This window comes from Suncus etruscus, chromosome 18 (genome assembly GCF_024139225.1).
Source record: "Suncus etruscus isolate mSunEtr1 chromosome 18, mSunEtr1.pri.cur, whole genome shotgun sequence".
Classification (NCBI taxonomy): domain Eukaryota; kingdom Metazoa; phylum Chordata; class Mammalia; order Eulipotyphla; family Soricidae; genus Suncus; species Suncus etruscus.
This window is the reverse complement of record NC_064865.1, coordinates 12,428,686-12,438,112: the sequence shown is the minus strand read 5'-3', so window position 1 is coordinate 12,438,112 and position 9,427 is coordinate 12,428,686.

Here is a 9,427-nt window from a genome sequence, read left to right as displayed (position 1 = left end):
CGAACTTTTTAATTTTGAATATTTTTTTTAGGAAACTCGCAGCCCTGCCCTTCCACTTCACTTCACCCCTCTCCCAAACACCTTTTTTCTACGTTGCCCTCTTGTCCTCCTCGAGCTGTCATGGGAAACCATCCGGGATGAAAATTGAGTGTGGTTAGGCCTTTGGCGCTAGGTTCCAGCCCCCTCGCCATCGCCCCTTTGCGTCCGGACTGGGCCCAGTATTCTTAATTTAAGGGCACTCAACTCCAGGGCGTTGATCTGATTAGGGAGGGCGAAGGAGGGCGGGTCGGGTGTCCGCAGAGGTGCAGGCCCGGGCTGGCTGCAGATTTTGGTGAGTGTCCTCTTAAGCACAGGCTCCTACGACTGAGACTGAGGCAAATCCGGACCTATAAGTTGTTTCATACTCATCATCAGTTCCTTTCCGAAATGTCACTAGTTCCTTGCCAGCATCTGCATACAGAAAACCTTGCGTTTGTTATATGTGTGTCATCTACTAATTTTAAGAACTATAGTAAAAAAAAAACTATAAATACGTTGATTAGTATGTAATTCCTTCGAATGGGGTATGTACCATTTCATTCTCTTCTGTTTTCCAAAGCTTTGCCCGCATGGTTTATGAGCTTCTTCAAAGAGGACTTGGGCTTCCTACACAATCTATAAGGTACAGAGAAAAAAAAAATCTGATCCCTTTTTAAATCAAAGCCTGTGTGTCAAAATTCTGCAGGTGCACTTCTTTAAAGAAGCTCAAAGGGAATAATTTAACAAGAGGCCACTAAGAGATTGAAGCAACTTTGAAAGGAGTTGCTAACAGTTACCTCGACAAGAAATTCTGGGGGGAGGAGGAGCCGCAAAGACAAGAATTTCAGGGGAGAAAGTAAAGGCAATTGGAACCCTTTATTTGAACAGTATTGCCCCGTCTTTACCTTGGATTCCCTTTCTTTGGGTGTTTGGAGAGTTGTTTAAATGGTGGAAGATACAGCTTTGGGCATGGCTAAAAGCAGGAGAATGGTACAAGCTTCCGTGTTTCCGCAACGATGGCTTTCTTACAAGATGCTTTATGAATGAGGCACTTTACCTCCTCCCAGTTTTGCACTTGTTTTGGCAAATGATGGTACAATAATGTAAAGTGAAAGGAGATGAATTTTGGCTTTGAAATTTCCCGTCTGCGTACCCTGGGCCTATTCCCAGTGGATAAAGTTTCAGGCATTTAACAACTCTGACTTCTGGCAGCGCAAGCTCCTCTTGGCGAGGTCCCTCTGAGCATTATCATGAAATAAGATCTGGAACCTTTTGTCCCCGCCCTCCCAAACGCGGTGGGAAATCCCCCGGGGTGGAGGTGGGTGAGCTAGGTTTCTAGATTTAGTGTCCGTACGTAGGCAACCTCTTCAAAGTAGACGTTAGCACTTTTGCAACGTCCCTTGAAGACAAAGATCCAGATGTTTGGCTGCAATGTTTACAATGAGGATCCGCGGGGGACTCAGTTCTGCCGCCCCCACGGGCGGGTGGACGGCGGGTGTGTGTGGGGGTGGTAGGAGGAGTTTGTAGGGTGGTAGTGGTGGTAGTGTTTAGACCCACACAAGAGCTTTGCGTGGACGCGTTTATGCAGGAATTAGGGTTAATTGTAGGTAACCAGGGTGGCCCCAAGACAAGTGAATTGAGGTTCCACCTCTGCCCATCTATTGCCAGCTTTTGGGGTGTGTGTGCATGCGTGCGTGCGTGCGTGTGTGTGTGTGTGTGTGTGTGTGTGTGTGTGTGTGTGTGTGTAAGAGTGGGGGGTGGAGAAATGGGTTTGCATGGTTCAACCCTATTGGAACCACAAGCTAGGTATGGTGAGTGTAGTCACTCCACCTCTCCCAGCACAGAAGCCTGCCGCCTTTCTTTGTCCGTGTGGGCCTGGCCACTTGCATTAGATGTATTTCTGCTTGCCCAAGGCTGGGAGAGCTCGCACTGAAAACCATCGTCTCCTTTCCTTGCAGGGCAACGCGCCCCACGCGTGTGACGTGCGAGAGACGCGATGGACGCGCCTTGCTCTTACTGTGCAGGCCCTGAGAGCGTGTGGGCCACTCGCGCCCAGTCGTGTTGAGGACATAGAATCAGCCGCTGCAGGGTCCGCGGGCCACGGGGGCCCTTTTGGGGCTCTCGGTCTCACCCTAAGGGCTCAGGCGATCGAGCAAGCCCCAGTTCTCCAGTAGGTAATGGGGCGGGAAGGGATCACAGGCCCTTTTTAACCTATAGCCACCCCAGGTGCCTGTTCCCCCGAGAGAGAATGTCCTAAAACCAAGTGCAGGGAAGCTTTCCTGTCTTTTTAGAACATGAACTGCTTCCCCACTCACAGTCCTGAAGGTTGGTGGTGGGTGGATAGGAATGGTCTCACTGGGCTGTGTTAGGCCCCTTTCCTCCTCTTGCACCCGCAGTCGTGCGCTCCTTCCCAGCCCCAACTCCTTGGGGCTGCCCTCCTACACCCCGCACCCTTCTTTTGGAGAGTCCATTGCCCTCTCTTCCTTCCTTTTTTGCTTCTCCTTTCATGTCCAACTCCACCCACCTATCCCCCTTCTTTGAGCTGGGCCCACTACGTTTATCTGATAATTGAGTTATTAAAAGATTTGGTTTCCGTGGGCCCATAAATCAATAAACAGTAGGATTAACGCAATCGTTTGCCTTTTAAGTCAAGGGAAACGTTTAGAGCAAACCCTTTTGAGCTTTGTTTTTAAACAAAACAGGTGAGTGGCAGTTTTTCCATCCCTGAACTCATTTAATTTTTTTGTTTTGTTTTGTTTTTTGGCCACACCCGGTGACGTTCAGGAGTTACTCCTGGCTCAGTACTCAGGAATTGCTCCTGGTGGTGCTGGGGGTGGGGAGGGGCTTGTGGGATGCCAGGTATTGAACCCGAACCCGGGATTGGCTGCGTGCAAGACAAGCGTCCTACCCGCTATAGCTATACTGTCACTCACTATCGCTCAGGTCCCATTCACTCCTGCACTCCTTGAACATTTTCTCTCACCCTCTCAATTTTCTCTGCCCTCTCCTAAATGCTCAGTCTCAAACCAGAATAGCGAGATGCAGAAAAGAGTCAGGATTGTGGAGGCGCTGTCTTCACACTTAACGTGTTTTGTAAGTTCCTTTGGAAGTTTTAGAAGTTCGGAGACTATTTTCTGTCCATCCCGCCTCCACTTATGTATATTGTGGGTCCTGGGGATCAAGGGAAGCTGGAAGGCTGTTCTGTGCAAGATGCCATCATGAAATGAGTTTTAATTTTGCCACCGAACTGAGATGGTGCATTTCTCTCCCCCTCTTGCATTTCGTTGCTTTTGCTCCATTTCCTTACCTTTTCCACCCCAATTTTAGGAACTGAAGAGGCTCTTTTATTTTCTTTGGCCAAGGAAAACACTTTCTCGCAGCATTTATTTTACATTCTATAAAATGTTTGGTCAAATGGAAAACTTGGAACCCCGAACTTATCTACAGAGTTACAATACTCAATTTACAAGGGTAACTCATTTCTCCTTAGAATGTTTATAGAGAATTTGTCATCATCACATTTGATCTCCTGTGTGTAATACATTATGTAAAAGGAACTAACCATCTGATGTTGCTTCAAGAGCCCAAACAGTGTTTTTCCTCCTGTGCTGATGTATGTTAAATTATCGGAGTTAAAAAATCAGAATTCGTTTTGTTTCCTTTCAAAAAGTAGAATGAATATTATTCTTTAAATACCCATATCAACTCTTCTTTTGAGTTGGTCTCTAATTCAGTTATTTTCTTTTTTGCCACACAATCAAGACATATTGTCTCTTCAGAAGAAGAGCTCTGGAGGGTATCCATGTTAAGTTTGTATATATTTATTTATGCTTAATTTAATGGGAATGTGTAAATATGGCGAGCAAGTAGTTTGGGATTATTTATCTGTGAATCTATACCTCTGTGAATGGGTGGTTTAAAAAAAAACACGCTTGACCCTAGGTAGAATCCTATATGAATTTTTCTGTTCTTTATAGACAAGCTGTTATGGTAATGGGTAGAAATTGGTTTATTGTCCAGTGTTGATCTGATTTACATAAATAAAAAGATTGTTGTGTTTTTGTTGTGTTTTCATCTTCAGTTTTTTTGAGTATGAATACTGTTTAATTTTACAGACAGTAAAAATTATAACCAGGGGGCCCGGAGAGATAGCACAGCGGTGTTTGCCTTGCAAGCAGCCGATCCAGGACCAAAGGTGGTTGGTTCAAATCCCAGTGTCCCATATGGTCCCCCGTGCCTGCCAGGAGCTATTTCTGAGCAGACAGCCAGGAGTAACCCCTGAGCACAGCCAGGTGTGGCCCCAAAAACAAAAAAAAAATTATAACCAGGAATATTTTTTTCTTTTTTTCCCTTTACCTCCCATCATCAAAATACAGGCAATATTTTCATTATAGCACAAATACAATAAATTTTGCTTCTTGGAAATACAGACACTTGTTTTCAGTAGATGTTTTATTTTTTTTTTTAAATTTCAAACTGACATGCTTCTCTCCTATTTCTAACCAGATTTGCAATAAAAATTCATGTTAACTGAATATTTTGGTTTATTTTACCTAAAAAAAATAAATAAAAGCCCAAGTCATTAGATTTACTTCCAGATAACTAATAGTATTTGTGTTACAGTAACTAAAGAGTCCAAATCAAAGATTACAGTCCCCTCTCCCAATTATTTCTGGGATATCTGTTTGGCATGGCATTCCTTGAAGAGATAGTTCAGGAGGGATGCCTGCAGGGACAAGTGAAGTTCTAGAACACCGCTGAATTTTGGAATGTAGGAATTACAGGGCTTATTTCTTCGGGATGGAACTCAAAGCTGACCTCATCCATAGACCAAGGGCCTCCATAAACAAATGAGGAAAAGCTTTCTTGACCCAGTGGAGGCCAGAGGGGGGTTTTAAGAGTCTGGTTCTTAACCTTAGGCACAAAGGCTGCCTGGAGAAGTGGAGCTATACTTATTTGTGTTAATAGGCTGCAGCCCAGCCCTAATGTGTGTGGTGATCACAAATCTTCTCAATATGCATTTCATTCCAAAGCTTCAGTATCTTCCCTGAGGATAGAAAAAGTCATCCAAGATGTTAAACAGTTTGAAAAAAGTGGCTGTTCTTTGGATCTCAAGGTCTTTTTATATGTCTAATAGGGCCTTCTAAGGTCCTTTCCAACATTTACATTACGTATAAAAAGCAGCAATATCAAAAATATATATAATTAAGGATAACTGGCCAAGTTAGATCTCTCTAACTTCAAATTATATGTGCTTAGCACACAGTCGGTGCTCAGTTAATAATACGACTCCTTATCAATTTTCTGTTTTTCAGGTGAATCATTCCCAGTTGGACAGAGGGATAATGGCATCTGCTTTATGTGAGATTTTCTTGAAAAAAAATTTTTTAAAAAGGGGGAAGAGTAGAACTAAAAAAACCTGTTTTGTCTCCAATAGGTGGCCAGAGTAATAGTATTCTATGTGTGTGCCTTGTACACAGCTGAATAGTCAGCACTGAGCTGACTGGGGTTTAATTCCTGGCATCCCATGTGGTCCCCTGAGGCCATCAAGAATAATTCCTGAGTGCAGTGCCAGAAGTAACTCCTGAGCTCAGCTGGGTGTGCCCCCCAAAAGTCCTAAACCCTCAAGAGTGAGTAATAGAAGGAAAGAAAACCATGAGGTGTGCCACCCATTTATTTAGATAGAAAACAGGTATATCTATCTGGCTCAACTGTTTTACATTGCATTTCCTGTTCACCTGCTTTAAAGAATGAGTGACTGGTAACCACTGGGATTAGGTAGGTGAGTAATTTTCATATCCTATGGCAAAATTTCCTACAGAAGGGTTAGCTACTGCTATGGACAAATATCTGCCATCTAATATCCTTAGGTAAATTCTAGACCATTCTCTCTTTTACCCCATTATGGACAAGGAGAGAGAATAAATCACCTTTACTAAGTAAAAGCCCAGGTCCAGAGGGGCTTTGTGGATAGAAGAGGAGAAAAGACCTAGAAGAGAAAAACTGGAAAGGTGTAAACAGTCTGGCCTAACAAAATGGCCCGAGGCTGCTTGTCCCAACTCTTCAATTCCATTGTTATGGCTAGGGTTGTGACAGGGAGATTCTAGCTGGACTGCAGGTTCAGTAAGGGACCTCAGGTAACCCTCCAGGAAGTTCTCTACATAGGCAGAAAGGCAGTCAGTGCTGGTTTACATTACACAATTATATTTTACATTACAAAATTCACTCACACTCCTTCCCATATGAGCAGCTTAAGGACCCTTAAACAAAACAAAAAAATAACACTCGGAAGGCATATCTTATTTAAGGGGGGGGGGGAGAGGACATTATTTCCCATCACTTTCAAATAACAGTTCTGCAGGGTCCTTTTTTTCATTTTTTGTTTTTGGGTCATACCCAGCCTCGCTCAAGGGTTACTCCTGGCTCTATGCTCAGAAGTTGCTCCTGGCAGGCTCCGGGGACCATATGGGATGCCTGGATTCGAACCATCGACCTTCTGCATGCAAGGCAAACACTTTACCTCCATGCTATCTCTCCGGTCCCTGGAGGGTCCTTTCTTAAGGAATCCAGGCAACTTGAATTTAGAGCTAAGGGGGATCGCTGGCCTCAAGGGACACGTTCATTCTTTCCTTAAGCCACTCAGGCTTCTGACATCAAGTGCCTTCCACGCTGGGGCTTGGAGGGCGGTTGTCTATCATGCGGAAACTCCGAAATTAAACGGTGCAGACTACAAGTCTATTAATTTTAACTTCCTATTAATCTATAAGGAAACCAGAGCTGTCTCTCTCTAAGCACAGTCCTATAAAACTGAACTTGCTCATAAATCTTCTAAGTGGTTATTTACTTCTATTTATTCCTTAGCACTCCTCAACATTTTACATAGGGGGATATCTAATAGTTGGATATAATTTAGATCTTTTAAAGAAAGGTAGTAGTTCCCAAGCCTATCAAAATTACTTTTTCACTGGAATGGGTAGAGGGAGAGGATGCAGTGTGAGTGGTTTCAAAAATACAAAAAACAAACAAACAAACAAACAAAAACAAAAAACAAAAACAAAAACACAAAATTACTCAATAAACTTAATAAAATTTGGAAAAATAAATAGGGTGAGATGTAGCCCCACTGTGCCATTGCAGGGTGTGCACTGCTCCGCAACTTTCCTGAGGCACAGTCACAGGCTCTTGGGGTGAGGAGGGAAGTGCATAGGGGGTGAGGGCATAGGACAGGGTGGAAAGTTGAGAGCAAAGCTCATTTTTCCTTCATGACTTGGCTGCCTGGTGTCTCCCCCAAACTCAATGCATGATCATTCCCACCCCAAGCTTCATGTTGATTTATATCGTCATAAAGAGCATTCTGGAATCGATAGCTTTTTCTTCATAGCTTGAGGTAAACTCCTTTTTCACTTCTCTGGCAGCCACTCTTTTAAAAAAAAATCGGGCCTCATAAATAATCTCATGGTTTCCCTCAGGATGGAGTCAGGCAAAACGTTTCTGGGGCCTCCACATTTTTTGGCCTAGGTCTCTCCTGGGCCTTTCCACCTCAGCTCACAGGTTGGCGCAATCCCAATCCCTCCCCATCTTGTCCAGAGTTGCCAGAACTCCAAGGCAAACTAGCTCAGGAAGGAAGAGGGGGACCCAAGCAACCGAGCTGAGACACCCTCGCCCCGCGACTGCTCCTCCACCCCAAGCTGCGCCCAGTCAGCGCACGGTCAAGGGCGCCTCAGGCCCTGACTAGGCACGTTCGCGCGGGTGGCCGGGCGGAAGTGAGCGCACGGACGCATGCGCGCTGAGGCACGCGCGCGCTCACACGCACGCGCAGAAAGCGCGCGCATCCGCGGGGGCGCCCTGGCGCTCCTGGGCTACTTCCAGTGGCGCCTAGAGTCAAGGCTTTGGACTCTGACTTGTGGGGTTTGGGGGACCTGGTCGCCTCACATCGCCCCAAATCCCCCCTGACTCCCACAAACTGGTTGTTACTTGCCATTTATTCACAGATTAAGGAAAACAAGTTAGTGTTACAGGCCTGCAATATCAAGGGGCAATATTTTTGGATCCTCTTGGCTCATATTTTTTACCCATTAGTTTGGATCTTCATGGTTCCTCCTATCCCCCCCCCTTTTTTTTTTTGGCAAATCAAACTTTATTTATTTTTATTTTATTGAGATATCATCCACCTACAAGTACCCTGTAAGTTGAAAGCTTACAGCCTAATGACCAGATGTAAATGTATTGTAAAATGATTATCCCAAATCTAGCTAACAATAATTATCTGATATAGATTCTGGTTTTAGTTTTTTGAAATAATTTTTATTGTGACCAAAGTGAATAAAGAATCTTTCACAGCCATATTTAAGGCAGTGTTTTTCAAACAATATGCAGTTTGGACTGTTAAGTCCAGGAGAACGATGCGCCGATCAAAGACACCAAGACCACAATCTCTCATGCAATAGCAGAGGGTTTATTTTTCTTACAAGCATGCAGGGGCTGTTAGAATCCAGCATAAGCCAGAATCTGCCAGCCCTGAACCATGCAGGACACACAGTTTGATGTGTCCTGGGAAAAAATTCCAATTTCACCTGTAACATGCGGCTTTGGCTCACAGATAGACCAATCAATAGATAATTTCATAATAAAGTAATTATAAAATAATTTCTCTGTGTTTATATTTGATTCCTATTCAAGAGAATTACTTTATATATAGTCAATATAGGCACAGAGTTAAATTTTTTTTTAACATTTTCTAATGGTGGTGTACCTTGTGATTTTTTTTTTCATGAAAAAAGTGTGCCTTTGCACAAAAAGGTTGAAAAACACTGATTTAAGGTACATAGTGACCATGAATCAGGGCCATTTCCACCACCAGGGTTTTTCTCCTTCCACCCCTGTTCCCATTCCTTCTAATTTTTTTTTTTTTTTTTTTTTTGCCTTTTCTCTCCAAGGAGCTGTAGGCTTCTGGAACTGATTTAGGTAAGGGGTGCCCAGACACAAACAAGGTTCACACCTGCCTTTAGGAGATACCTCCCCTTTATGTTTCTTTTAAAGCATAAAAACGTTAATGCTTTTCAAAGTTTTGGGTTTTGGGGGGAGAGGGAGTGGTGAACAGCCGGCTATTACAACTGGAGGAATTACAACTGGAGGTGGTCCGGAGACAATATAGTATGAGGTAGATTGAATCCAAGTGGCCACTTGCAAGGCAAGCTCCCTAATCGCTGCTGTACTATCTATCTCTCTGGCCCCTAAAGTTTGTTTTTAAAGCAGCATAAGTCAGTGGACTTAGCCGACTGTGACATGTCCAGCCCAGACCTCACGGGGGTGGGGGCAGCTCTGGCAGTCATCTGTGACTCAACCACCAGTTAACGTCCTGGATGTGTCTGTTCCCAAAGATATTATTAGCAAACATTTCAAGGATGTA